General features: G+C 50.2%; 1 protein-coding gene across 1 annotated transcript in view; it reads left to right on the top strand.

Annotated features, from left to right (window-relative positions):
* Window positions 1–487: 487 nt before the first annotated feature.
* The window catches only part of fndc3ba (fibronectin type III domain containing 3Ba), a 186,984-nt gene continuing 170,329 nt past the window's right edge, over window positions 488–17,142 (top strand). The window contains exon 1 of the mRNA XM_076975704.1: window positions 488–631. The gene's annotated coding sequence lies outside the window, so the exon portion shown is untranslated. The remainder of the gene's footprint in view (window positions 632–17,142) is intronic.

The raw sequence follows: 17,142 nt of genomic DNA, 5'->3' as shown, positions 1-17,142 counted from the left end.
CCCCAAATTGCTAAGTCCGCCACTGGTAATTAGCCTACTCCATAAATGCTTGGAGCTACTTACACGTAGGCCTACCTGAAAAAAATACTTACCTGGAACAAAAGGTGGGGTGTTTTTCAGGAACCTGCAGCTATACATGTCAACAAATTATTAAAATTATGATATTTGGATATTTTAATAAACGTTTGCTTTGAATTCCGGTAGCCTATATTTGAACAAGGACACATATTTTGGCTTAATAAATACATTACAATATCTGAAAGTATATTCCAGGTAGACCAACATCAGTCAGAAGTAGATTAGATTTACTTGACATTAAATTCACTATTAGGGATTTATTAGTTATAATCCTGCAGGTTCAAATGACCTTCATGGCTTCATCAGTCACACGTCACATTACCACAATTTCCATCCCATTGAATCCACAGATTTGTCACTTTCCCTGCTATCTCCTACATTAGTTCTTACGGTAAAAGTGGGCAGGATGTGTGCTCACATGTGCTCCGAGACATCATGGACATGGCGGCGGCATCGCCTTGTGAGTAGGCTGGCTGTCTGGGGCTGCCAAAGTTTGGTCTGGGCTGAAAGTGGACTTCTGGAGGTTCTTTGAAGATCATTTTATTGCAGCGAGGTGAGTAAAGTGTTGTTTTACTACTCTCTGTATGCCCTAGGATGTGTCGTACCAAGTCGGCTGGCGCAAAATGTTGTTTATAAGGGAAAAGTGATTTTTGAAGATTTGGAGCGCGTTAGAGAGAGAGAGGCAGTGAGGGGAAACGCTTCGGGAGAAGTAGAGCTGCTTCAGAGAGCAGCGCCCCACACCTGGACCAGGACCTTCTGTCTACAGCTGCAGTGGTCATTCATATTCACAACAAAACGCCTTTGTTCTTGTGATGTTTATTTTTCTGTTTGGTAATGGAATTGTAATTTTTGGCGTTGTCTGAAACTTTAGAAATGCGCTTTGGATTTCAAAACATTAACAACTGTTTTGAAATAAAATGAAACCATCACTAGACGCTTTAATCTATGTACTATGTCTATTTGGCTGAAGTTCAGAGTTTTGCTGAGAGATCAGACATTTTTGTGTAACGTGTGATGCTGAAGCGCTACAAGTTAACCATTCCAATAATTATGGATCTGACGGGAATGTGCAGTTATGCAATATGACGTGATAAGACAAATACTTAAAATAGCATTTTCCATTGATATATTTTTTTGCTATAAAAATATTTTAAAAGTGTTAGTCATCTGATGATGTCGTTGGCTAAATGCCCAGAGTGGGATAAATACGAAGGTAGTCGCCTCCATCATGCCCTGGTATTCCAGAGAGCCTCACGACTCCTGAGAAGATCAACGGGCCTTTGGCAGGCGAAGGTCTATTAACGCACGTGTTTAATGCAATATGTTTTTAATAAATTAACAACCCAACGGTTTTACTTAAGCACTTCTCCATGTTGTTTTATAATTACTGGTATGCTTTAGGCAATCGGTTATTGTTTAGGAAAGAGAATAGTTGAACTATAATCAAGGGATTATATTGGATGTATCATTTAGGCAGCATTTAGTTTGCTTTTGTGCACCGTAAGCTCTGAAATGCTTTACTCAGAGTTAGGCGTGTGACAAGAAAGATTCTTACCTGGATCCAGAGGGCTCAGTGGAGCCCAAGCAACGTATTATCTGAAAGACAAGAAATCTGACACTAAAATATGACGTCAGGTTTACATTCCTAAGATATAGTCCTCTTTGCATTTTAAAAACCATTCTTTGCAATAATAACAGCATTAAGGTCATGATTTCTTGCTTGACGTGTTCTGTACGAGGGCATTTTGTCAGCTAATCTCGTGTGTTGGGTATTTTCAAATTATCACCATTCTAATGCAAATGGAATAAATTAAAAATGTATGGTGAACAGTTACTGATAATTTTGTAAGGTGCGATGCAGTGCACAGTCTGTTCTGGACTGTAGCAATTTATATATAACTCACTAATTGTGATGCCGTAATACTATTTGTACTCTTTAAAAAGACAGCAAACATTGCTGATAAGCCACACATTTGTTTGGTTTTGGGAAACACATAAAAACTGTGGATTAATGATCAACAAGTGACCTACCCAAGTGCCACACTCATGCAGCTATTCCACTATATTCAGTGTTGTAATAATTTATTGATGTCAATAAAGCTTAGTTCAGTTTTAGCACCTTATGATTATGTTAAGTAGGAATAGTGATAATTGGCACCTTGCATATCTTTAGACAGTTGTCATAGCAAAATGAATACTGACATACTTCCTGAATTCTGAAGGGATGATGGGTGTCTGTATGAGTTTGGCAACAGAACAGACTCTTCTAAAGATTCTTCTCTGCAGCATGACATACTGTTTGGACCTGCTGACATGGAGGTGTTCTCATGTGGGAACCACACACACACACACACACACATGCACCATCCCCCCGTCACTTTGCTGCCCCCTCCCCAGCAGCCCTGTCCTTTGATGTGGGCTGATGTTATGTCGTGGTGGATGATAAGATCTGCTGTCATTATTGCTAACTGCAGCGGAGAGTCCACTTTCTTTCAGAGTCTTCCTCTCACCAGCTGATGCACAGAACTGAACGTGAACAAATGAACTTCAGAAGCAAACGGTATTTTACTGAACCTGAAGGCCCATGTCCTCTAAAGCTGCTTAGGGATGTTATGTCCTATGGAAACTGCTGCATGAATTATTATTATTTTAAAATATGTGTAATTGCTATCAAACAAGAAACTTTGATCTGAGCCTGTTTTCTCTGATTCATGGAGTCTTATCTGTGTTCACTCTTGTAGTTTAAAGCACTTTAAAAACCTGCACCAGGGAAAAGCAAAACCAAGCCAGCGGTATGAGTACACACTCATGTGTGTGATAGAGCAATATGGCCCTGAATCACATCTCTTACTTGACAAAAATATTGCAGTATTTTATTGGCTTTGAGTTGGTAATGAAGAGGCTGGAAGAGTCATCTCAACTAACTCTCTCCAACTTCAGTGGCCTCGTGCTCCCAGTAACCCGGCACTGCCCTAAAGGCTGGTTCTCCCTTCAAACCCCGGAGTCATGTGAAATCAACAGGTCCCAGCAGCTGCAGTCAGACATGGTGTTTATTGGAGGCAGGCTGTTGCTAACCCTCTGTACCTCTTCCCTCCACTCTTATCTGTTGACTTTCAAGTCCACTAGTGTGCCTTGACCTCATCTGTGGGTTTGCAGGCTGTGGGTGTGTGGAACATGACCAGTGGAAAGACTGCGGAAAGGGGGATGATCTGTTTGGTTAGTGTGTTTTCACTGCAGCTAGTCAGGGCTTGTGTGCTATGTGCTCAGAGATGATGTGGCAGTCAGCTGGGCTGTGATTCAGGCTCCCGCTGCCTGCAACGCTGCGACGGCTCACAGTCACCAACACCGCAGTGCTTCCTTAATGTGGAGCCGTCTGACTGGCTCCTGTCCTCTCTGCTGGTCTGGCCTGCTCGCCCCCCTCTTGCTTTGAAGCTTCAGCGTGTTCTTTCTAGCAGGTTGCTGTTCACACTGACTGTGGTCTCGATGGTGCCAGCATCTTGTCTGGGTGACGTGTGTTTACTGTCACAGTGCTGCTATATTTGAACCTCCTCTCTGAATACCTGTGCATCTTGTCTTTTGTTGACCATTGATTCAGAAGCAGATAAAAGATGCCGTTCAACTTTCTTTCCCATCACACGGGGACAGCGCTCCACTTTTCTTCCCTTGCCGAAGTGTCCTGGTGGCCCTCGTCCAAAAATGCAGAGGAAACGGATATGGCTTCTCCATACTTGAGCGTTTGACTTCTTCTTGACGCATGCGCATTGTGTCCTGGATGTCATTTGGGCACATTGGATGATGGCAGGCGGGGATGGCCACGGCGTTGGTCATTGGATGATGGCAGGCGGGGATATGGCCACGGTGTTGGTCATTGGATGATGGCAGGCGGGGATATGGCCACGGCGTTGGTCATTGGATGATGGCAGGCGGGGATGGCCACGGCGTTGGTCATTGGATGATGGCAGGCAGGGATATGGCCACGGCGTTGGTCATTGGATGATGGCAGGCAGGGATATGGCCACGGCGTTGGTCATTGGATGATGGCAGGCGGGGATGGCCACGGCGTTGGTCATTGGATGATGGCAGGCGGGGATATGGCCACGGTGTTGGTCATTGGATGATGGCAGGCGGGGATGGCCACGGCGTTGGTCAGGTGGCCTCGGGAAAACGTTCGTGCTCACATTAGCATTCTGTGCACGGGGGCAGCACTGGCTGGCAGGCTGTTGGAAACTACAGCACATTAATGGTGCTTTTATTTGCTGGTGCAGTGGCCAGTTTTAGTCTGGAAGGCAGGAATGCATGTGCGGGGAACGGGCCAGCAGGGCCATCCTGGCCACAGAGGAAGGGTTTATTTTGGTTTTATTGGCCGTCTGCCTCAACCCCAGCTCACCCTGGACTCCTGCTGCTACAGCCTCTTCCATACAACCATTAAGGGCCCCATGAATATTTAGAGCTTTGTAGCAGCTCTTGTTTCATACTTCCTGTTTTTCTTTAAACAGAACACCCCCCCCCCCCAATCTTCCTACTTCTCTCTCCTAAACATCCCCCCCACACACACTGTCCCTTTCCCTGATTCACTGCATGAATTGAGGAAAAGGGATGTGTATATTTGCCCCGTGTGTGCCCGTTGGGGGGTGTGGGGGGATGTTGTGGTTGTGTTCTCTGAGCTGGGCCTGCACCTGGTGAATTTCTCCAGCTTATTTGCAGTGTTTGTCAGGGTTAGTGTCCATTGTCACATTGAGGTCCTAGAAGCTGTGGCCACACATTTTATATACCTAGACTCAATTTCTCTGAAAGCTCTCAAGTCTAGCGCCTTCTTTGTGGGATGGGGCAGTTACTAATTTGACTGCACTGCAGTGTAAGATCTTAAAGTCCTTGAATCATTGTAGATTTTTAATGTCTGGGAACCGGGTGTAGTTTTGCAGTGGAAGCAAATAAGCAGCTGCTACAGTCTCCTTATCCACCGTGACAGCACACTGCAGACCAAACGTGTGTACTGGACCATGACTGCACACTGCAGACCAAACGTGTGTACTGGACCATGACTGCACACTGCAGACCAAACGTGTGTACTGGACCATGACTGCACACTGCACACTGCAGACCAAACGTGTGTACGAGACCATGACGGCACACTGCAGACCAAACGTGTGTACTGGACCATGACTGCACACTGCAGACCAAACGTGTGTACTGGACCATGACACCACACTGCAGACCAAACGTGTGTACTGGACCATGACCGCACACTGCACACTGCAGACCAAACGTGTGTACGAGACCATGACGGCACACTGCAGACCAAACGTGTGTACTGGACCATGACGGCACACTGCAGACCAAACGTGTGTACTGGACCATGACTGCACACTGCAGACCAAACGTGTGTACTGGACCATGACTGCACACTGCAGACCAAACGTGTGTACTGGACCATGACTGCACACTGCAGACCAAACGTGTGTACTGGACCATGACTGCACACTGCAGACCAAACGTGTGTACTGGACCATGACTGCACACTGCAGACCAAACGTGTGTACTGGACCATGACTGCACACTGCAGACCAAACGTGTGTACTGGACCATGACTGCACACTGCAGACCAAACGTGTGTACTGGACCATGACTGCACACTGCAGACCAAACGTGTGTACTGGACCATGACTGCACACTGCAGACCAAACGTGTGTACTGGACCATGACTGCACACTGCAGACCAAACGTGTGTACTGGACCATGACTGCACACTGCACACTGCAGACCAAACGTGTGTACGAGACCATGACGGCACACTGCAGACCAAACGTGTGTACTGGACCATGACTGCACACTGCAGACCAAACGTGTGTACTGGACCATGACACCACACTGCAGACCAAACGTGTGTACTGGACCATGACCGCACACTGCACACTGCAGACCAAACGTGTGTACGGGACCATGACGGCACACTGCAGACCAAACGTGTGTACTGGACCATGACGGCACACTGCAGACCAAACGTGTGTACTGGACCATGACTGCACACTGCAGACCAAACGTGTGTACTGGACCATGACTGCACACTGCAGACCAAACGTGTGTACTGGACCATGACTGCACACTGCAGACCAAACGTGTGTACTGGACCATGACTGCACACTGCAGACCAAACGTGTGTACTGGACCATGACTGCACACTGCAGACCAAACGTGTGTACTGGACCATGACTGCACACTGCAGACCAAACGTGTGTACTGGACCATGACTGCACACTGCAGACCAAACGTGTGTACTGGACCATGACTGCACACTGCAGACCAAACGTGTGTACTGGACCATGACTGCACACTGCAGACCAAACGTGTGTACTGGACCATGACTGCACACTGCAGACCAAACGTGTGTACTGGACCATGACTGCACACTGCAGACCAAACGTGTGTACTGGACCATGACTGCACACTGCAGACCAAACGTGTGTACTGGACCATGACTGCACACTGCAGACCAAACGTGTGTACTGGACCATGACTGCACACTGCAGACCAAACGTGTGTACTGGACCATGACTGCACACTGCAGACCAAACGTGTGTACTGGACCATGACTGCACACTGCAGACCAAACGTGTGTACTGGACCATGACTGCACACTGCAGACCAAACGTGTGTACTGGACCATGACTGCACACTGCAGACCAAACGTGTGTACTGGACCATGACTGCACACTGCAGACCAAACGTGTGTACTGGACCATGACTGCACACTGCAGACCAAACGTGTGTACTGGACCATGACTGCACACTGCAGACCAAACGTGTGTACTGGACCATGACTGCACACTGCAGACCAAACGTGTGTACTGGACCATGACTGCACACTGCAGACCAAACGTGTGTACTGGACCATGACTGCACACTGCAGACCAAACGTGTGTACTGGACCATGACTGCACACTGCAGACCAAACGTGTGTACTGGACCATGACTGCACACTGCAGACCAAACGTGTGTACGAGACCATGACGGCACACTGCAGACCAAACGTGTGTACTGGACCATGACGGCACACTGCAGACCAAACGTGTGTACTGGACCATGACTGCACACTGCAGACCAAACGTGTGTACTGGACCATGACTGCACACTGCAGACCAAACGTGTGTACTGGACCATGACTGCACACTGCAGACCAAACGTGTGTACTGGACCATGACTGCACACTGCAGACCAAACGTGTGTACTGGACCATGACTGCACACTGCAGACCAAACGTGTGTACTGGACCATGACTGCACACTGCAGACCAAACGTGTGTACTGGACCATGACTGCACACTGCAGACCAAACGTGTGTACTGGACCATGACTGCACACTGCAGACCAAACGTGTGTACTGGACCATGACTGCACACTGCAGACCAAACGTGTGTACTGGACCATGACTGCACACTGCAGACCAAACGTGTGTACTGGACCATGACTGCACACTGCAGACCAAACGTGTGTACTGGACCATGACTGCACACTGCAGACCAAACGTGTGTACGGGACCATGACGGCACACTGCAGACCAAACGTGTGTACTGGACCATGACTGCACACTGCAGACCAAACGTGTGTACTGGACCATGACACCACACTGCAGACCAAACGTGTGTACTGGACCATGACCGCACACTGCACACTGCAGACCAAACGTGTGTACTGGACCATGACCGCACACTGCACACTGCAGACCAAACGTGTGTACGAGACCATGACGGCACACTGCACACTGCAGACCAAATGTGTGTACTGGACCATGACTGCACACTGCAGACCAAACGTGTGTACTGGACCATGACTGCACACTGCAGACCAAACGTGTGTACTGGACCATGACGGCACACTGCAGACCAAACGTGTGTACTGGACCATGACGGCACACTGCAGACCAAACGTGTGTACTGGGCGACTAGTGAGTGATGGCTCTGCTTCAGAGGTGATGGGACTGCCTTGACCTCATTTGTTGAACTGTGGGGGATGAGGCCCATGAAAAGTCTCTTTGCTTGTCTAAGAGGACAAAGTCTGAAGTGTGGGTGTATTTTGTTATTTAAATTTTTTTTTTTCATCTGCTGAAGGAACACTGATTAAGAACCAGGTAGGAACAAACTTCTGCAAAGGAAGCATGTGCAATTCCAGTATTGTCGTTTTGGTTTTAAAATAATGGGGAGTTTCCATATGGTCCCTCTGGGTATGGAGGTCTACAGTGTCCTCACACCTCTTCACCACACAGATTTCTGTGCACCAGCCGTTTGCGGTCAGCTGTGTGGTGCCGTAGGGAGCCGTACTGCTCTGTGAGGCTGAGGTAGCAGGTCAGACAGCTTCTCCTACTACTGTGGTGTAGTAGATGGGATTTGACAGTCACAGTTGATTGTGATGCAGCTTGTTTTATTCACTGTTTCACTGTTCACCGTTTTTGTTGGTAAATTGATGCTGTGTTCCATATCAATGCAGAGTGTAGGTGTGTTGCTTTCTGAGAAATTATAAAATGAAACATAATTTGCCACAGAACATTTAAGATGACATTTCATGGAACAGTAGCATATTTCATACTTATTTTTAAAAGCCTCAGTTTAGATTGTACTTAACATTCACATTACTGTTAACCTATGTTTAGAATGTTGGATGACCATTTGATGAAAGCTATTTTTACTTGAGATGAGTGTGAAAGAGTTCACATGTAAATAGATAATCGAAACGTACATTCTGACCTTCTAAACCTGGATTAAATGTGCTGAAATTGAGCAGTAAATAATTGTGGGTAAATGATCTCAATCATAGTTTTCCCCAGAGCTGACCCATAGAGAAGACTGTCTGGAAAAGATTTGTTGCTTCACGCACTAGAGTGGCTTGTTAGCACGTCACCATCTTTATTCAGAAAACAAGAAATCTGGTTTCATGTGAGCTGCCCGAGAGCAGGGAGGTAACCACAACAAAGCTGTTTTCCTGTCTATCATGACTTCAGGTGGGTACTGAGGTTTATTTACCTCAGCTCGTGCGGCCTTGAATTTCAGGTGGCTTGAAGCCTGTGGCACAGTGTGTTGAGAATGTTACCTTTCTGTTGATAAAGCTTGAATATTAGCTAGTGACTCCAGTCACAATTTGAAAAACGTTTTTAGTTAGTTAACTATAGGTCATGTACCTCCAGAAGGAATAAACATGGACGCCTGTAGTGTCTACCTTCATTGAGTGTGGTGTTTTGGTCAGTTTGGGGATTTTGTTGTGGCCTTAATTGTGACCCACAGTTTGTCCTTTAAAAAGGAAAGTTTAAGGGAACAGGGATGACCTGTTTGGGTGCTGAGTTCTCTCTTCACTACCCCCACTCACTTCAGGACAGAAATGCTGTGGAAAACAGATTTCCGTCTGGGGCTCAGAGCATCTGCTACTCACGGAGATGCACCTAATGTGAAGACTAATGATTATGCAAAATGATCACCACTCAGATTTCTATCATCGGTGATCATGTAAATACTTGAGGCTAGTCTTTAACTTGACATACACTCACATAAATGTTGACACCCACTTGCGTAACTTCCTTTACCCGTGTGACCGCTGGATTAATGTTTTTTGGGTGAACTGTCATGATTATTCATGGTCTTACAAAAGACTGCAGTTTAGTGCAGTTTGAGGGTCGGGTGGATGATGGAGGGATTGGTGGGTGGAGAGGTGGGCCGTCTGGGATGCTCCACGATCCACAGGAGTGGCTCTGGGCTCTCGGGCCTTTCTTGGGCCACTGTGGCTCCTCAAGCATGCGATGCCAAGGCAGTCTGTGTTGGTGGTGCCCCGTTTTCCTCCAGATGCTCAGGGGGGTGGGGCTCAGGGGGGTGGGGCTCAGGAGGGCTGTGTGCAGTGAGGAGGAAGTGGCCATGTTGGTTTAAACCGAGCTGCCCCCTTTAGAACAACCAGCCATGTGCGAATGAGCTGAACTATGTCCTCTTAACACTGCTGGCCCGTCCCCACACACACAACCTGCCCCTTCCCCCACCCTTCCCCCACCCTTCCTCCACCCTTCCTCCACCCTTCCCCCACCCTTCCCCCACCCTTCCCCCACCCTTCCTCCACCCTTCCCCCACCCTTCCCCCACCCTTCCTCCACCCTTCCCCCACCCTTCCCCCACCCTTCCCCCACCCTTCCCCCACCCTTCCCCCACCCTTCCTCCACCCTTCCCCCACCCTTCCCCCACCCTTCCCCCACCCTTCCTCCACCCGTTCCTGCCCCAATAAGGAGGAGGAGGATATGGTTTGGCGTTCTGTATTTCTGTACTTTTTATTTCTCAAAATGGGGGAGGGGGAGTCTCTGCTATACTGAGATTGAAACAACAATTGGTTGCAATAACCAGATCAGTGTGTTGTGCGTGTGACTGATGAAAGTTTGTTTGGCTGCATAGAGGGAGGTTCTGCTGATTGTGACTGATCTCATGACACTGTGCTTATTAATCTCATCGCCTAATCTGTGTCCATTTTTAAAAGAGTCTGAAGGTGCACTTAAAGCTGTATTGGAGGAGATTCTAGAAGTTCTCCAGATGATCCACACCTGGAATGTTTAAGGCTCTGGGTGTTTGTTTTGCTACAGATGCTCATGTTCCATGAACTCCAGTGCAAATCCAAACCTGTAGCTGTTTCCATGGAGATTGTTGCTTGCTCTGCTACGTATAAGGAACTCTGAAGAATGAATAAATTGTTAATGTTTGCAATATTTTTTGCCCATACTGCATGTCCTCGGAGAACCCCCCCCCCCCCCCCCCCCCCCCCCTTTGTCCTCTCAGGCTGCCATCAGCCTTTAGTTTTATTATCCACAGTATGGTCTTTCCCCCTTGATGACCTCAATGATGGATGGTTATGAGAATTCTTTCAAATTTTTACTAGTACAAACTGAATCAGAGAGACATTTCAGAATTGGGCAGGAGAATTAGTAGCTTATTGTCAACCTATAAAAGCTGTGTTGGCACACACACCCAAACGCACGTGTACACACACACACGTACACACAAACGTACTGTTCATTTACTGAAGCAGATGAGGTGTAGGTGTGTGCGTGGGGCAGATGGTGTGTGCATTGTAGATGGTGACTGTGTGTGTGGGTGTGTCACTGCGGGGAGCACGCCTGCTTCCTCTCCCACCGCTGAACGCCCCTCAGGTGGGGTTAGGGGACGTCCCTCAGGTGGGGTTTGGGGACGTCCCTCAGGTGGGGTGTCTCTTGCACAGTGACAGGTCAGTGTAGAAAATGGACTATGATATTGCATTGTGAATTCATACCAAGCATGTAGAATTCCACACAGCTGTTTAGCCAAGTACAGAATTCTGATCAGACTATTCTGTGATTTACACTGGACACCTGATGAGGCTGATGCAGGTGTATGATTTTTACCTCCAGTAGTGAAATATTCGGTGGTATTCAGGACAAATTGCTCTTTAAGACAGCACTGGCATGGTGATGGTACTGGAGCCATAAGCTTTAATGGTTTCACATTTTTCTACTGCCAAAAAATCCCCCCCCCCCAAAAAAAATAATGTTAGGGTTAGGAACCAATGAACCTGGGATACAAAAGGGTAGGGCCCAATGCCACCAAGAAAATCCATAAAAATCTTCCATGATTTAGAGCTAAGAACACAAGAACCACAGCAAAACAGCAGCACTGTGTGCAGTATGAGCTGTGCTGTGTTGATGGGTGAGCTGTGCTGCAGGGGGAGCTGTGCTGTATTGATGGGCAGCTGTGCTGCAGGGTGAGCTGTGCTGTGTTGAGGGGGAGTGAGCTGTGCTGCAGGGTGAGCTGTGCTGTGTTGAGGGGGAGCGAGCTGTGCTGCAGAGTGAGCTGTGCTGTGTTGAGGGGGAGCGAGCTGTGCTGCAGAGTGAGCTGTGCTGTGTTGATGGGGAGCGAGCTGTGCTGCAGAGTGAGCTGTGCTGTGTTGATGGGGAGCGAGCTGTGCTGCAGGGTGAGCTGTGCTGTGTTGAGGGGGAGTGAGCTGTGCTGCTGGGTGAGCTGTGCTGTGTTGAGGGGGGGTGAGCTGTGCTGCTGGGTGAGCTGTGCTGTGTTGAGGGGGGTGAGCTGTGCTGCTGGATGAGCTGAGCTGTGCTGCAGGGTGAGCTGTGCTGCAGGGTGAGCTGTGCTGTGTTGAGGAGGGGTGAGCTGTGCTGCAGGGTGAGCTGTGCTGTGTTGAGGGGGGTGAGCTGTGCTGCTGGGTGAGCTGTGCTGTGTTGAGGGGGGGTGAGCTGTGCTGCTGGGTGAGCTGAGCTGTGCTGCAGGGTGAGCTGTGCTGTGTTGATGGGGGGTGAGCTGTGCTGCTGGGTGAGCTGTGCTGTATTGATGGGGGTGAGCTGTGCTGCTGGGTGAGCTGTGCTGTGTTGAGGGGGTGAGTTGTGCTGCAGGGTGAGCTGTGCTGTGTTGAGGAGGGGTGAGCTGTGCTGCAGGATGAGCTGTGCTGCAGGGTGAGCTGTGCTGTGTTGAGGAGGGGTGAGCTGTGCTGCAGGGTGAGCTGTGCTGCAGGGTGAGCTGTGCTGTGTTGAGGGAGGGTGAGCTGTGCTGTGTTGATGGGGGGTGAGCTGTGCTGCTGGGTGAGCTGTGCTGTATTGATGGGGGTGAGCTGTGCTGCAGGGTGAGCTGTGCTGTGTTGAGGAGGGGTGAGCTGTGCTGCAGGCTGAGCTGTGCTGCTGGGTGAGCTGTGCTGTGTTGAGGGGGTGAGTTGTGCTGCAGGGTGAGCTGTGCTGTGTTGAGGAGGGGTGAGCTGTGCTGCAGGGTGAGCTGTGCTGTGTTGAGGGGGGTGAGCTGTGCTGCTGGGTGAGCTGTGCTGTGTTGAGGGGGGGTGAGCTGTGCTGCTGGGTGAGCTGAGCTGTGCTGCAGGGTGAGCTGTGCTGCAGGGTGAGCTGTGCTGTGTTGATGGGCGGGTGAGCTGTGCTGCAGGCTGAGCTGTGCTGCTGGGTGAGCTGTGCTGTGTTGAGGGGGTGAGTTGTGCTGCAGGGTGAGCTGTGCTGTGTTGAGGAGGGGTGAGCTGTGCTGCAGGATGAGCTGTGCTGCAGGGTGAGCTGTGCTGTGTTGAGTGGGGGTGAGCTGTGCTGCTGGGTGAGCTGTGCTGTGTTGAGGAGGGGTGAGCTGTGCTGCAGGGTGAGCTGTGCTGCAGGGTGAGCTGTGCTGTGTTGAGGGGAGTGAGCTGTGCTGTGTTGAGGGGAGTGAGCTGTGCTGTAGGGTGAGCTGTGCTGCAGGGTGAGCTGTGCTGTGTTGAGGGGGGTGAGCTGTGCTGCTGGGTGAGCTGTGCTGTGTTGAGGGGGGGTGAGCTGTGCTGCTGGGTGAGCTGAGCTGTGCTGCAGGGCGAGCTGTGCTGTGTTGAGGAGGGGTGAGCTGTGCTGCAGGGTGAGCTGTGCTGTGTTGAGGGGGGGTGAGCTGTGCTGCTGGGTGAGCTGTGCTGTGTTGAGGGGGGGTGAGCTGTGCTGCTGGATGAGCTGAGCTGTGCTGAGGGGGGGTGAGCTGTGCTGCTGGATGAGCTGTGCTGTGTTGAGCAGGGGTGAGCTGTGCTGCAGGGTGAGCTGTGCTGTGTTGAGCAGGGGTGAGCTGTGCTGCTGGGTGAGCTGTGCTGTGTTGATGGGGGGTGAGCTGTGCTGCTGGGTGAGCTGTGCTGTGTTGATGGGGGTGAGCTGTGCTGCAGGGTGAGCTGTGCTGTGTTGAGGAGGGGTGAGCTGTGCTGCAGGCTGAGCTGTGCTGCTGGGTGAGCTGTGCTGTGTTGAGGGGGTGAGTTGTGCTGCAGGGTGAGCTGTGCTGTGTTGAGGAGGGGTGAGCTGTGCTGCAGGATGAGCTGTGCCGCAGGGTGAGCTGTGCTGTGTTGAGTAGGGGTGAGCTGTGCTGCTGGGTGAGCTGTGCTGCTGGGTGAGCTGTGCTGTGTTGAGGAGGGGTGAGCTGTGCTGCAGGGTGAGCTGTGCTGCAGGGTGAGCTGTGCTGTGTTGAGGGGATTGAGCTGTGCTGTGTTGAGGGGAGTGAGCTGTGCTGCAGGGTGAGCTGTGCTGTGTTGAGGGGAGTGAGCTGTGCTGCATGGTGAGCTGTGCTGTGTTGAGGGGGGTGAGCTGTGCTGCTGGGTGAGCTGTGCTGCTGGGTGAGCTGTGCTGTGTTGAGGGGGGTGAGCTGTGCTGCTGGGTGAGCTGTGCTGTGTTGAGGGGGGGTGAGCTGTGCTGCTGGGTGAGCTGAGCTGTGCTGCAGGGTGAGCTGTGCTGTGTTGAGGAGGGGTGAGCTGTGCTGCAGGGTGAGCTGTGCTGTGTTGAGGGGGGGTGAGCTGTGCTGCTGGGTGAGCTGTGCTGTGTTGAGGGGGGGTGAGCTGTGCTGCTGGATGAGCTGAGCTGTGCTGAGGGGGGGTGAGCTGTGCTGCAGGGTGAGCTGTGCTGTGTTGAGCAGGGGTGAGCTGTGCTGCAGGGTGAGCTGTGCTGTGTTGAGCAGGGGTGAGCTGTGCTGCAGGGTGAGCTGTGCTGTGTTGATGGGGGGTGAGCTGTGCTGCTGGGTGAGCTGTGCTGTGTTGATGGGGGTGAGCTGTGCTGCAGGGTGAGCTGTGCTGTGTTGAGGGGTGAGCTGTGCTGCAGGCTGAGCTGTGCTGCTGGGTGAGCTGTGCTGTGTTGAGGGGGTGAGTTGTGCTGCAGGGTGAGCTGTGCTGTGTTGAGGAGGGGTGAGCTGTGCTGCAGGATGAGCTGTGCCGCAGGGTGAGCTGTGCTGTGTTGAGTAGGGGTGAGCTGTGCTGCTGGGTGAGCTGTGCTGTGTTGAGGAGGGGTGAGCTGTGCTGCAGGGTGAGCTGTGCTGTGTTGAGGGGAGTGAGCTGTGCTGTGTTGAGGGGAGTGAGCTGTGCTGCAGGGTGAGCTGTGCTGTGTTGAGGGGAGTGAGCTGTGCTGCAGGGTGAGCTGTGCTGTGTTGAGGGGAGTGAGCTGTGCTGCATGGTGAGCTGTGCTGTGTTGAGGGGGGTGAGCTGTGCTGCTGGGTGAGCTGTGCTGCTGGGTGAGCTGTGCTGTGTTGAGGGGGGTGAGGTGTGCTGCAGGGTGAGCTGTGCTGCAGGGTGAGCTGTGCTATGTTGAGGAGGGGTGAGGTGTGCTGCAGGGTGAGCTGTGCTGCAGGGTGAGCTGTGCTGTGTTGAGGGGAGTGAGCTGTGCTGTGTTGAGGGGAGTGAGCTGTGCTGTGTTGAGGGGAGTGAGCTGTGCTGCTGGGTGAGCTGTGCTGCAGGGTGAGCTGTGCTGTGTTGAGGGGAGTGAGCTGTTATTATTATATCGCAATCGATCGATCGCCTGTGGTTGGCGCCAGAGCGAACTAGTAACTTTTTAGTCTAAGACGCTCAATGCGTGAGAGTTGGCAACCCTGCATGTATAGCAACTTGGCTAAAATATGTGTGTGAGGGCATTTGGTAGCGCATATCCAGTGTGTTTAACAAAGCCATGTAGCCGGGCTTGTTCACTATATTAACGGGCATCATATCTTTCACTATGAACTCAGTTACTGCCCGAGTTATTTCAGCGTGCCGCTTCCAATTACATCCATAAGGAGTTACACTTTCAAACGGTTCGGGCAGTGAACCCTGTCTGCTGGTCAAGCTATCATTCGTGCTTTAAATCTTACTGTGCGTTCACACCGAAAGCAACGAGAGCGACACGGCGACCAGAAGTCATTAATTTTCAATGAGAGTGAGCGACACCCAGCGACGCGACGCGACTGTGAGCGACGCAACGCGAATTGAGCGAATCGAGCGCGAACAAGTTATGCAAATGAGCAGTGACGCACGGCGGCGACTACCAATCAGAAAGTATATTTGCACCCTACTCCGAAACCGCACCTCTGACTTTGGTTCCTACTGATTATTTGTTCCGATTGCAAAATGGAGGAGAGATTGATAGTGGCTGTCTCTGGATGTCCCGCACTTTACGAGGTGTCACTGTTTATTTACAGTACAAAATGTTTATTTTTGGAGGGAATACTGTTAATTTGTTAAACATCTGCAATAAATTAGCATATACCCTATTATTGGTTATGATTTTTTTATTCCTGTTTGATCTTCAGGTCTGGGGTAAAAAGTAAAAAAAATTACATAAACATTTTAGGTTTATATACTATATGTGTATTATACACACACTGTTTTATACACGCACTCCTTTATAATCGTGTGTTCTGTCATCAATAGATTAAAATAAATAGTGCGTCCTGCTTTAAAAACGTGATTTGCATATCTGTCACGTGCTGCATGCCGGCGATGTTGGACCCCACGCGACGCAATGCTGGCGACTCGGCGACGGAGAGCGATTTTATCGCTTTCGGTGTGAACGCACAGTTATTGCGCCTATATGCGTGATTTTACGGTATTTCGTTGCTCACCCCATACTAAGGCTGTATAAGCGCAGATAAACACTTTGGCGTATTTGAAGACGCAGCACTGGTCGTTGGCATTTCAGCCTTGCAAATATCATACGAGGCTTTGTGGTGTTCTTTTTAATGCTGAAGGTTTGTAGTGTTACCTCGTGTCGTAGCGACAGTAGCAAGGCACGTTTTGCAGGATACCTGACGTTGAGCAGCATCTTTTTAAAAGCCAAAGTAATTTCACACAACTGATGTGCTGCCCCTCTTTGGTATTAGACTTTCAGTTGTGTCAGCTTCTGTCGAGCCTGAAGCCATTGTGCAACAAGTTAAAGTGCGCTGTGTTAACTTCACTTCTCCACCTCCCTGCCTCCTGCTCGAGTTTACTCCGTTCGTCCTCGGCTCGGCTCGCTCCCAAGTCACATGACCAGTTTAAATCGCAGCCTGTGCGATTAGAGAATCACGTTTTAAAATATCGCGAGATTATCGCAAATGCAATTAATCGTTCAGCCCTAGTGAGCTGTGCTGCTGGGTGAGCTGTGCTGTGTTGAGGAGGGGTGAGCTGTGCTGCAGGGTGAGCTGTGCTGCTCTGCTCTCTGCTACGTGGCACCAGAGTGTTCAGCCTCTCTGCTGCTTTTACTGCCATCTGGCTCTACGCCCAGTTCTGGCCACATGCTGAGATGAGAGGCTTTTTTTCCTGCATCTCTCTTTTTTTTTTTTTTTTTTTTTTTTTTA

The sequence above is a fragment of the Brachyhypopomus gauderio genome, chromosome 16 (genome assembly GCF_052324685.1).
Source record: "Brachyhypopomus gauderio isolate BG-103 chromosome 16, BGAUD_0.2, whole genome shotgun sequence".
NCBI lineage: Eukaryota > Metazoa > Chordata > Actinopteri > Gymnotiformes > Hypopomidae > Brachyhypopomus > Brachyhypopomus gauderio.
This window is presented reverse-complemented; position numbering and strand designations above follow the sequence as displayed.